Consider the following 13,254-nt stretch of genomic DNA (forward strand, 5'->3'; position numbering starts at 1 on the left):
AGCACATCATCCACACACTGTATTAATACAAAGTTATTGGTTAACTCTCCTCTAAATCTGCCTAGGATTTTCAGAAATTAAGTTGACAATCCTGCAAACCCTTGAGGAAATCCAGTCCACATTTACTGTTTTCATTCACAGATGTTGACAAAATTAAACTGGATGCACTATTATGCTGAGCACAAATCAATTACTGCAAAATATTTTGCATTAGTCAGTATCATGTTTATAGCTGTTGAAGTATCAGGAACTAGAATCCTGGACAAATTTATAAACTGATCTTCCATCTAAGCTTAATTTAGGTTTCTTTAATCAGCAAGACAGGAGTATGACAGGGAGACTCACAAGGGAGAAAATCCTCAATTATTTGTCTTATACCTTCTCTTGCTTCCAGAGATAACAGGTTCTATTTTAAAGAGGGAGGTTTGCCTCCCTGCATTTTGAGCTGTACTGGATTAGCTGTCTCTAATAACCCACATGACACCTCTGAGTTCCTGGGGTATTTCTTTCCCCCTTCAGTCACATAACCATCATGTTTTGGCACATTACCCACAATATGAACACACAAATTCCTTGTGGTGAGCACTGCAACTGTGCCCAAAATTGTGTCACAAATACCTCCCCACCAAGTTTGCTGGTGCTGATTCCAACAGCAGAAAAAGAATGATTATTAGACTGTGGATGTATCTGTGCCATCATGCCCTGGGTACAAAGGTAGCTTTACCTTCTATTCATACAACATTTACTTTACCCTTAATTGTTGATCCTTCCTGGGGGGTTGTTAATATCACATAAACTGTGCTGGTATCTATCAAACATGCCTTAAATTTCATCTCCAATTTTTTAATCTGTAATTGGTTCACCAAAGCCCCCCCAAGGTGATTGCTTTTCTATCTCCTTCCACTGCCAGGGCTTGGGGGTCTGCTCTGATCATTGTTCTTTGCTTTCATTCGGGTCCCGATTGATTTGATTTTCGCTTTGTTGCTCTCATTGCTCCTGCCTCAGGATCACAGGACATTCTCTTTCCAGTGTCTTGGTTTTATTGCAGTAATCCTTTGGACTTCTCCAATTTAAATTTCCATTTCCCTTATTTCCATTATTACCCTTTTGTCCCGTGAAATTCCTGCCTTGCAGAGCAGCTGCTAACAAGCCAGCCTTCCTTTCCTGCTGTTTTCTCCTCTGCCTTATCTTGAACTCATCCCTTACATTACACACAAATGTTGCAAGAATTAATATCTCCTCCATGAGCTTCGCATGCCAGCCCAGAAAACACTGGTGAAAATGATTAACATCTGGGATCTACAAATAAGGAGAAAAGCAAAGACCCATCCTGCAGGGCTTCTGGGTTCATTCCACCACCAAGTGAATGCCTTGTCAGCATTATTTTCTCTTTGTCTCATTAACCATTTCTTAAATCCTCTTCAGCAAAATCTTAAGGCATCTGATCCTGCCTTGGTCTGGTAATAGGAACTGTCTGGCTCTGCCCACACAGCCCCACCATCCAGCAGACAGTTCTTTATTTTCCTGCATAATCAACACTTTCTCTTTATGGGGTAAACAGAGCTTCCAGTAACCATCAAACATTTGAACAAAAAGGGTCACACGCAGTAAAAATTCCCCCAATCACTTCCTGAGCCTTCCACTGCAGACTCCTTCCTGGAGCCCGGGCATTTGCTGCTGCCAAACCACCAAACCTGCCAGACCAAACGGCACCATGGCTTCTGCCCCCACTGCTGCAGAACGAATCGGGGCTTGCAGGCTTGCACAGCTGCTGAAGGGAAAGCAGAAGGTGCAGAAAGAGGAACAGAAGGAGTGACAGAGCAAATAGGAAGCAAAGGAAACAGAGACACATCTGCAGCAGCTGTCTGAGCTTGCATGCATAGCAGTGACTAAGGAGATGCCTTAGTTTCGTTCTCCTTCTTTACCTTACCTTGTAAGACTGGCTTGTATAATGGTCAGTAGATCCATCAGGTCAACAACTACTCCAAACATGCCAAAAAATCAACCTGAGCTGGGAAATGGTTTTCAACATCAGCATTAAACACGTTATGCAGTCACAGATAAAACTGCCCATTGATGGCCGTTTTTGGTCTCTGCTCCCAAATGCAGCCACAGCCAGACAGGTATCTCAACAAATCCAGAACCCTTTTTCCTTACAACCCATGGCTGCCTACCAATTTTGCCACAATTACTCGAAATTTCTAATAATGAAGTACCTCTCACTAAGCCTTGTCTCATTTCCAAACTGAATGAATTATATAGAATTACAGAAATTCAATTTGCCACCACCTCACCTCTTTCTGGTTGGGTCCCAGCTCACTCCCTGTGACAGAAGTAGATGAACTCACGTGTCCCACACATCAGACACACTCCATGAGATACCACAGCCAAACAGTGGGTGAGGGGGCTCCATCTGGGTTAAAAATTCTGCTGCAAAATGGATTTGAGATGTTTGTCAGCTGAGGAAGAAAGGGACACAAGAACAGAACTACAAAGTGTTTACTTCATTATCCTGAGACCCCTCCTTCATCAGAAGGGATTTTTAAGGAATTTATATACAACTAGAAAAGAAAGACTAAGCATGGTCATCTGACAGCACACAGACACATTTTGCCCTGTTCCCTCATGCTCAGGACCTTCACAGCATTTTCAGACACACAGTTGTGCACTGCCTTTGCCACCCTGTGGTTAACACAGGCACAGCTCCAAACCTTCCCCTGGGACGGCCCAGCACAAGTTGCTCTTTATTAATCCCTCTCTTTACAGCAACCTGCCAACATTCCACCTCACGGCTCTCACTACCTCAAAATTCAGCAAGGATATTGTGGTCAGTTTTGAAAACCAAAAGTTAAGAAATCTCAAAATAAGACAGCCACCCTTCAAATCCTGCAGGGCTGCAGCAACTGAATTCTGCAGGAGAACAGCCATCAAACACCAGCAAGGACAGTCTATAACCTGTACCTGCAGTTTTAAAGCATTTTCACCCAAACATTATTACAACTCGTCCTGCAAAGCATTCCCATAAGAATCTAACTTGTTTTCCTCAGGTCCTCATGGATCAGTCTGGTGTTGGCAGGAAAATAATCAGTGTGGGGACTCACACCATGGTAGGGAATGGCTACAGGATGCTCCGTAAGTAATTATGGAAATCTGAGCTGAGTAACATCCTCCATGAGGAAGTATGTTGTTTAAAGCAGAAAGCAAACAAAAATGTCTGTTCACAGCTGAAGCCAAGTTTCTACAGCTACTAGATTTGTCTATTTACTGAAAACTCAGAAAAAGTGTAAATTGAAAGCTCAGTCTTTGCCACGTCTCTCAAGTAGAATATCTGAATTTCACTTCGCTTTACCCATTACCTCCATCAGTTCCTAGAACTATAAAACCCAGCAGGACAGGAGCCCAGGAGGACACATCTGCTCCCTGGACAGCCCAGCTCACACCTGATGCTCTGGTGCTGCAGTGCTCAGCAGTATCCCATGCAGGAGTCACTTCTGCCCACACAGCCCACCTCACACAGCCAGCCCAGGGCCAGCTCCCTCTGCTCCCTGCAGATCACATCCTGCTGTTGAAAGGGGAGGCTCTGTCATTTACCCCTGTAGAGCATCTGCCAGGGTCATATTCCTGCATCCTGCCTGCTCTGAGATGGTCTAGAACAGCCTCAGAACTCTTCCCATGTCCCTCGTGGCACCAAAAGCATGAAGCATTTGTCCAAGCCATTTCTTCATTTTCTTTTTTCCCCAGATCACCTGAAAGAAATGTTTCAGCTTTGTCTCTGTTAGATTCAAGAACGTGGATTCACCAATAAGTTCTGTAATTCCTTTAAATGTTTATGCTCCTGAGGGAAGAAAAACATATCTGCTCATTATTGGGATACATTCCACAGAGAGTGACCACAAGCAGGATTATTCCTTTTATATCTTGTTAATTGGAAATGTTCTTCCTTTACTATATTTATTTGAAATACTAGCCTGAAACCAATACAGAGATATTCACTGTGAGTGCTTTAATACCTCACCTTGTAATAAAATGCGGGTTTTTTCATTTTAGCAGCATTTCTTCCATCTCATGTGCTTACACAGATTATTCCTCACCACAACAAGATGTGCAGGAGGGATGCACAGGAAACCAGATATATTTGGGTTCTGAATTCTCCTACTGCCTTGGAAGCAGTGCCACACAGGTTTACAAATGATCAGCTGGGAGCCTGCACACAGCCAGGGCTTGCTGTTGAGAAGGCAGCAGGTAACAAATGAGGTCCCTGAACAGTTCCCCCACCACAAGAAGGTCCATTTCCTTGTCAGGCTGAGGAAGCATTTTAGTTGGATTTGATTTAGAAAGAGAGAATCCTACTGGGAGGTCACAAGCCATAGCAAGAGTGTGTTTTGAATCAGTGTCCATCAGATATATTAATGCCTAGGGACACATCTAGAATATTGTCTTTGACACTGCAAGAAACTAAACCAGACATTTTTAACAGCTTCCCTACAAAACTGGATCCTGACATTTGAAACAGCTGCTATGTCAGAAGCAGAAACAAACACTGTCCTTTTGTCTCAAGTTGAATTTGGCATGTTTGAATTATACAACTACTGTAGTCTGAATGAAAATAACTCCCATACAAATGATAATTGATTGCTTCTAAAAATCTAACTGCTTCTGGGCCAAGATTATTTTGTTCTGACTAGCAAAGACTCTGCCCACATTGAAACCACCTGCCATAAGACATTTGAGTCCTTTAGCTATTTCAAAATAAGATAGGACACATTTCAAACAGCTTCCTATTGGCCTGTTGTGCCTTCTCATCCAAAGTAAATGGAAAAAAAATTCCTTGGTTCCCATGTCCAGGAACCAGAGTAAAGGGCACAAATACCAAGTCACCCCACCCAGCAGCATCATCAGAACCCCTTTTCTGCTTCATGTTCTTGTACTGCCCTGGCTTGAGTCAGAGACAGCAAATTCAAGCCGCTGAAGCACAAAACGTGAAATTTCCTTTGATATCCAGGGCTACAGGAGGGCAGCCAGAGTGCCTGGCTGGGTACTGACAGCAGTGCAAGGAGGAAACTCAGCGCCATCCTCTACTCCAGCTGCAAATTGATGGAACCAGAGGGGAAGACAAGGAGTCACTGGGGAGAGAGGCAAGTTCTGAATTCTGTGGCTCTCCACAGGCCTGAAACCACAACAGAGGGAGGGGGGTGTTGAGACGGGGAAGCAGGAAGGCAGAACAAGGCATAACACTCAAACCTCTGTGCCAGGTAAAAAACAGTAACATCTCACAGGCCAGGATGTTCAGAATAGGGAGGAGAGTCCTAATCAGTATTTTGTAGGTCCCAATATCTCCACATTATTCCACTGTGGATCAGACTTCATGAAGGCTAAGGCAGCTTTAAGTAAGCCTTTCTGGCCTGGGTTGACCTCAATATCTATGTTAACACGTATTTTTAAAATTTCTAGCTGGCAAAGTCAAGCACTGTATAAAGACAAAAAAAAAATACAACAAGATGTGATGTGAAAGAATTTAAAATTAGCACCCAACAACTAAACAAGGAAGCTCAGTAAGAGCTCAGCACATTTAGGAGCTTAAATGGCTGGGTTTAAAAGTCTTAACTGCAACATCTTGTTTTCAGTCTTGTAACAAAAGTGTAAATGCTAATTGCAAGGATAACAAACCTTAAATCAAGAATATAACATGCAGGAGTCTCATTTAAATTATCATATGAGCTCAAAATGAACTGACATGAACTTTCGCCAGGGGAGGTTCACATTAAATATTAAAAAAGAAAAAATGACACTGGAGGAGTGGACAGCATTGGAATAAGCTGCTCAGGGAGGTGATGGAGTTGCCATCTCTGGAAGTCTTAGAGGCATCTAGATGTGGCACTTGGGAATATGGTTTAGGAGTGATTGTGTTTGGTGCTGGGTTGAGAGTTGGACTGGATGATCTCAAAGGTCTCTTCCAACCTCAATGATATTTTGGAGAACAGAGGCAGCAGCTGCCATCTTTAACATATAATCTCTACACCATAACACAAACAAGTGTGTGATCCACACAGCCCAGCACAGAAAGACAAGGACTTTAGAGTGAGAATTTCCACCCACCACACACACACACCTGGAGGTCTCTTTGGAAGAGACAAAGCTGTGAGAGCTGCTGCACACGTGGCCATGTGCCATCCTCATCCTCCTTCCCAAGCACATGGAGCCCCCATTAGGGAAGAGAGGGATGTGCTGGCCAAGCTTGGTGTTCCTGGGCATCCAGCACTGTGAGCACCTAGCTCTTGGTGACAGCTGATCCAGAAATGCTGCTCCAAGGTCAAGGTCTCCATGCTCTCCCATCCATCAGGGACACAGCACTGTGAGTTGAAAACACAGCACATGGAACAAGTCACTAACAAAGAGTTCAACACAATTACAGGCATCAGGCTGAAACTCTGGTGATGATGGAGGGCTGAGAACATCACCTGGGAGCTGGGATTTAAAAGTGAGGACTGGGATTCACTTCCAAATCCATCTACTGAAGTGTATGGTCTCTAAATAAGCACTAAAGCCTGGCTTGTCCAAGTGCCATGCATTATGCACAAAAGCTTTGTACCAGTCTTCCTCCTAAGCAGTTTCATAAAGCTGAAATGAGAAATTTCTTTTAACTCCTGCCAAGATTTTTTTATGAAATAAAGTCACAAAAGGCATAAACTGATTTTAAAAAGTATTACTGACAGCTAATGAACCAGCTATTTCTATTCCCTGCAAACACTAAGACACAACTCTCAACTCATACTCAATTAATAATATCTAATAAGCCAACTCTGTCAAATTATATTTGTTTTATTATTATTATCTTGCTAGAGTTTATTACAGCGCTCCTTCAAACATTAAATCTTTAAGAGGAAGCTGTAAGCTTAATTAATTAATATTCTATTTTTAATTGCTTGCCTTTTTCATATTCCAAATATACTGACGTAATTCCATTAGCCGAGGCCTTTTATTTCCCAGTGGAATTCATTTCAAGCAGAAGCTGCTTAACAACAGCAAGTGCAGCATGCTTAAACACTTTAGGAACATCATTTTGTTTCAAGCCAGCACTAAAATGCTGTTCATAAACCCACAAGCATAAACCTCTAAGAACACGTCCATGCCAAACTAGATATTCCAAACCAGATTAGCACAAAAAAATGCTGCTAACTAGGGAATTACTAGGAATTACATAAATTTTCTTACCTTCAAAAATGACAAGTGCACACAAAGCAGCCTGTAATGAATAATATGTAATATTTTAATAATTAATATAAAAAATGAATAATTATTAAATTATTTTTAAATAGGTAACGCTTCAAAAGTGACCTTTCCTTTGCAATTATGTATACATTTCTTCATGGGCTTGTTCATCAGGTTACCTTCAAATCCCATTAACTTAGATCCAAGTATTCTTGCATGCTAATTACTTCCTTATTATCATCTGAGCCAAGAATTTTTACATAGAATAGCTGTTTCATTAAAAAAAAAAACACCTGTAGTTTCAACTGTCATCAGGGTCTGCCATGAACTTGTGGGTGAGTTTCCCTTTGTTCCATGCCACAAGCGTGACACTGGAGATTCACATTGTCAGGCAATTTTTCAGAGGCAAAAGAAACCCAAAGGTATGGCTGCAGGTCAGCCAAGGAAGATTAATTGCTAGAGACAGACTTGCATGTCTGGACGGGAAACTGCTCCTCTGGCCCTCAGCAAAAATCCTCAAATACTGCCAAAGCTCCTGTTTGTGTCTGGTCTTTATCGTCAAAAATGGAGATGTCTCAGAACAAGCCCTCCATTACAGTTAGCTGCAGCATCAGGGCTTCCCCCAAGGAAACAAAATTCATGTAAAATAGTGTAACCTCACACAGAAACCCAAAGCATCCTCCTCAGTTTCCAGTTTTGCCTCTGGATGTGACAAGCCATGTGAAGCCACAGCAGACAGTGCAAAGCACTCCCTTGCCAAGGGAGAAATATGTGAAGAAGCCAAAGTCCTGCAAGTCTCTGGAGAAGCCCATGGTTCCAACACCTCTCTGCAGTCACCTCAGGAGGTAAATTTATTTCTGGAGTTCACAGAATGTGATTTCCCAGCCTGACAGGCAGCCTGAAGCACAAGTTTCCCTTTGCAGTACATGCACTGCAGCAAGACTGCAACTCGAGCAGCAAATTGTTGATTGAAGCTGTGTTTGCTGCTTTGTTTTGCACAAATCACTCCCTTCAACAAGGAGCAAGGCAAACTGCACACAGGGCAGGGCTGACACTCAGGATGAGCACCAAAACCAGGCAGAACAGGTTGTCCCCCTGCTTGTCAAGCAATGCCTTGAACCCCAATTCAGCAAGTTCATGGTCAGAGAAGAGCACATTTCCAAAAGCCTTAAAATAAAACAAATGTCAGCTGCCTCACAGTGACTATCCAAAAAAACCTGCTTGCTGTTGTTCACAGACTTGCAGAAGTGAGAGACAAATCTCAAAGGCAACCATCTGAAAGATTTCAGCCTGACTAAAAATATCTGTTGCCATCCAACCAACAAGCCAAGCATTTCTCACATGCTGACTTCACCAGAGCCTCCACAGCTTTCATTGCTGCCTCCATGGGATGTGTTTGACCACAGCTTTGTGGGTCTCTTTACTGCCTGATTTCTGCAAACATGGAGACCGCTGTGAAAACCACAGCACTTGGAAAACAAATCACCTATGATTACATATTCATAAGAAAAAGGAGGGAAAAACCACAAACCAGCTCCTTTCAACACAAAAGCAACTAAATTAAATATTAAAACAGCAAGAAACAAGCACAAAAAGCCAGCAAGTACAAGAAGTCTAAACCATGTGCAGAGATCTAAATGAGCAGGGCAGCTTAATGAAACCAGATAAAAGCTGGATGCCTGTCAGTGCCTTTGGCAGCAAATGCCATGCAGCTTCCCAAGATCTCTGAAGGAGAGCAGCTACACCAATAATTAACACACTGCGCTGTAACAGGGATGGACAGAGTGCGGCCTCAGAGGCACCTTCCCAGTACCAATCCTTGCACAGCAATCTGCACTAAGGCTCAGGGAATGACATCCACAAGCAGTGCAGAGGCACCAACCCATTCACCCTGCTGCAGGTCTGCTGGCCTTGGCACAGCTCCTCTGCCTGCCTGCCACACTAAACTGGGGTGTTCCTCATGTGGATAACAAGGCAGAACATTTATTGGGCAGCCAGTAAGTGGCTGAGCCTTTGCACAGTCCAAATCTGTGGTAGCCACATTTTCTGGAAAATTCCCTTGGCCCAGGACTTTGCTCCTGGGAAGCTGAGAGGCCTCAGAGAAAAGTGAAAACAATAATTATCTGATTTGCTTCTCCTGCGTTTTGCTGCTTTGGAATGTGTTTGGACATTGCTTCCCAACAAGTGCTGTTTTGACTTATTGGCCAATCAGTGCCAAGCTGTGTCTGGACTCTGGAAAGAGTCAGGAGTTTTCATTATTATCTTTTTAACCTTCTGTAAGTATCCTTTCTGTATTCTTCAGTATAGTTTAGTATTCTTTAATATAATATAGTATTGTATTATTATAATTATATAATATATATAACTATATATAATAATTGCTTTATTATTATATAATATATATTATCTATATCATATTACATATAATTATATAATTATATTATTATAATATTATAATATATTATTATATTCTATAAGTCTATTATATAATATAAATATATTGTATAATTATATAATTACATTATATACATTATATACATTACATTAAAGAATGCTATACTAAACTATAGCATTCTTAAAAAAGAATATATATAAATAATATAATAAATTAGCCTTCTGAGACCATGGAGTCAGATTCATCATTCCTCCCTGCCACAGGGCACCCCACAAATACAATACAAACCATCAGCAAGACCTGCTGAGCAGTGCTAGTTGGGGTTTTGGCCACAGCTTTATTCCAGGTTCAAAGTGGAAAGATGCTGCCTTGCAGCACCAGTCTTGCTAAAACCATTGTGCCCTTTATCATTCTCCTGCTCTGAAGAGATGTGTGCCTGCACAGGTGTGCCTGTACCTGTGCAGGTGTTTGCAGGCAGCCATGCCTGAGCTTTTTGTTTTAAGCTTTGTCTTGCTGTTGAATCCTCAGGCAGGCATTGTAATCAGAGAAAGCTCAGGAGAAAACCAGCTGAATAACTCCAGCCTCCCCGGGCAGGCCTGCTGAGCAAAACCTTCCCAGAGCAGCATCCTCATAATCACTGTTAATCATTTCTTCTCAGCACCCACGGAGCTCTGGAGCCCAGATAATTTGCCTGTGCCATTACTTTGGGCAGAGAAGGCTGGTGCAGGCATTTTCAGGTGCACAGATGCACCTGGAGCTTGTCAGCCCATGGGCTCCCAGGGAAAATGGAGCTGCAGGGGGACCCGAGGCCCCTCCCTTTTCACTTTGCATAATGTGATTACCCTGATGAGGCCAGGAAATAAATATTTAAACAAATAACTGTGCTAATATAGCTCAGTCCCTAGATCAGCCATAACCTAAAATGAAGTCATTCTACAACACACTGCCTGAGGAAAAAAGTGGGGAAAGACTGACCCCTTCAGTACAAGAATGTCTCATTCCCCAGATATCACACAGCTTTCTTAGCACACTCCAGGAGGTTTATGTAATTTTAAAAATTAACAAAGCAGAGTTAAAGCGATTAAAAACAAGTTTCAAGTTCCCTCTGGTGAAAAACAAGTCAAATACAGATAACAAGCACCTCATTCGTGCTTCTCCTTCCAATTCTCCCACAATTGTACACAATATTTCCCTTCACCCATTCTGACTGGCTTCCCAATGCAGTTATCTGCCTGATGTCTTTGGATCCACAGGACTACATCAGAACTGCTTTGTTACTTCCCCAAAAACTGCTGAAAAAATGCATGCACACTGGTCACTGCCTTCTGCCTAACTTCTGCTGCTCAGCATGATTTTTTGAATGTTTTCTTCTAAATACCTAATCAATGCTCTGACACAGACTCTGCACCCCCAGTGGAACTGATCTCTTAATTCATTTAGCACAAACAGAAAATAATGAGAGAACTGCCTCACAAATCACCAAGCACAATATTGAAATATGTCTGGGTATTACAAATACACTGGCAGACAACCAATGCCACACTCAAGGGACAATTGCAGGCCATGATCTATGATGTTTGCCTTTCACTTGAGGGTGTTTCATCCACATTCCTTGAACAAGCCTTTTTTCCTCCCACAGGTGAGGAGAGACCACATTATACTGCAAACAGTCTGAAATGCCTCAGTGAAAAGAGTGACAAGCACAGTGTTCCACTGCAAAACTTACACGTTTTAAGGGTACTCTACCCTTTATATGCAGAGTTCTCCCTCTAGACCTCTAAGATTACATTTTGAGCTTAATTAAAACTAAGAAATCAGTAGGTAGTATTGTTTGCAGATATGGAAAGCTCAAGAAAGAAGTTGACTAGAATATCACATTCAGATATTTACAAGGAAAACACCATTAAAAACAAATGTGCAAAACTGTGATGTAAATGACAATACAAGTTACAACATAAGAGAGCCCTGCTGCTGCAATCACAGGAACAAAAAGCTGGGGGCACAACCTTTGGGAAAAGCAATTAGGGCACAGGTAAGCTTGACTAGAAGGGTCTCACAAAGGAAGCATCACTCAATAACTCGCCTTTCTTATGGGCAGGCCTTCACCTTCAGGAGAATCTTCAGTGTGACTCAATAGGACAGCCCTTTCTATGCCTAACTGTGCTTTCAGTGAAGAATTTTCTTCTAATATCCAATCTGAGCCTCCCCTGGTGCAACTTGGGGCCCATTTAACCAGCCAACTACTTAAACCTTGTCTGTTTTCTAAAGATGCAACAAAACTGAGCACCTATTGAAAAACATCACAGTATCCCTGGCTGCATCTCTGAGGTTCCTCCAGCTCTCAGCCCTTGGCTGCTTTTGTAAGGGCATGGCCATAAAGGCAGGTAACAGGAAATTGGGCAATTACTGTAATTAGGCAAATTAGGCAAAAACTGACAAACTGACAAGCTTTTCTGGGGATACAAACACAGCCTCCACTGACAAGATGCACAGCTGTCCCAGCAGTCTTGGGAGCTAGCTCTGATAAATTCACACAGGTGTGTTCACTTGTTCTTTGTTCTCTTTAATATTTTTTTCCAGTTACTCAAAGCTGGGAATGCCTCTGCTGCCCCTGGCTGATTCTCCTCCCTTAGCTGTTACACCCCTTTATGTCTACAAGGGATTTTTTCCTTGAATTTTCCTTAGGGGGCCTTAAAAATCCCACAATGACAGCTACTCTCTGTTTGAATGAGGGAAGGGTCCCTCTCAGATTCCTTACATTAACCCTCACACATGCCAGCTACAGACTGCTGGTACACAATGTGTACCTAAGAAAACCCCCAGTGATAAATCTTCTCAAGTTCATGGCACTTGCCAAAGTGGTGAATGTGGTGCACAAACATAACTTTGATTTTGCATTTCATATCTAATTGGGCAAACACAGAGGTCAATTTCCTCATAAAGGGAGTTCACCTCACCATTTGTAAACAAACCAGGGCATTAAAAACAGCAGGTCCAGCATGTGCGCACATTCCCATTATTTTTTATTTGGAAAATCTACAATTTTTCCAGTCTGGGCAAGCTTGAATCAAACCTAGCAAGAAGTTTGTGGCACCCCTTTTTTGCCCTCACCGTGTGTCTGTAATCACCTTGATGGCCATCTCAGTCCCAGGCTGTCACAGGTGTCCTTGGGTGTCCTGATAGAAAGCTCTTCTTTCTGCACCCATTTTTGAGGCTGCTAGTAGATGCACCTCAATGTAAGAAGCTTAAAGCAGCCGTTCTTAATCAAACAAAATATGAATACCTTAAGATGGAATCCTCTCACAGTACTGGCACCTGCTGTGCTGTGAAGAATGTGCATCTCCAACATCACAAACCACTGGGAGAGGGGGAAGATTTAATACTTCACATACAAACCAAGGGCTGCCATTATCTGCTTGGAAAGCACTTCACTTAACTTTCTGCAGTGTTAACAAGCAATCTTCTCCAGGCTACAAAAACTCCTTGTTTTGATGGAGCTGAAATGTTTGGAATAGTTTCCTGTCAAATGGGCTTGAAGAAGAGTAAGGCAGCAAACTGCTCTCCTTGTTTATTTCTCTTTTAGCAGCTCCTCAGAGTGTTGGTGCTCTCTGCATATAAGTGATTGATGTATCACCAAAAGTTTTTTCAGT

The 13,254-nt window shown here is 42.3% G+C and overlaps 1 long non-coding RNA gene across 1 annotated transcript; it reads right to left on the reverse strand.

Moving 5' to 3' along the window:
- Window positions 1–11,926, reverse strand: LOC135443408 (uncharacterized). Its single transcript, XR_010439014.1, has 8 exons — window positions 11,688–11,926; window positions 7,213–7,243; window positions 6,459–6,618; window positions 6,110–6,350; window positions 3,592–3,746; window positions 2,295–2,430; window positions 1,931–2,011; window positions 1–1,771 (listed from the first exon to the last, which is right to left on the reverse strand). It is a non-coding gene; the product is annotated as an uncharacterized LOC135443408 (long non-coding RNA).
- Window positions 11,927–13,254: the final 1,328 nt, after the last annotated feature.

Source organism: Zonotrichia leucophrys, chromosome 1 (assembly GCF_028769735.1).
Source record: "Zonotrichia leucophrys gambelii isolate GWCS_2022_RI chromosome 1, RI_Zleu_2.0, whole genome shotgun sequence".
Lineage (NCBI taxonomy): Eukaryota > Metazoa > Chordata > Aves > Passeriformes > Passerellidae > Zonotrichia > Zonotrichia leucophrys.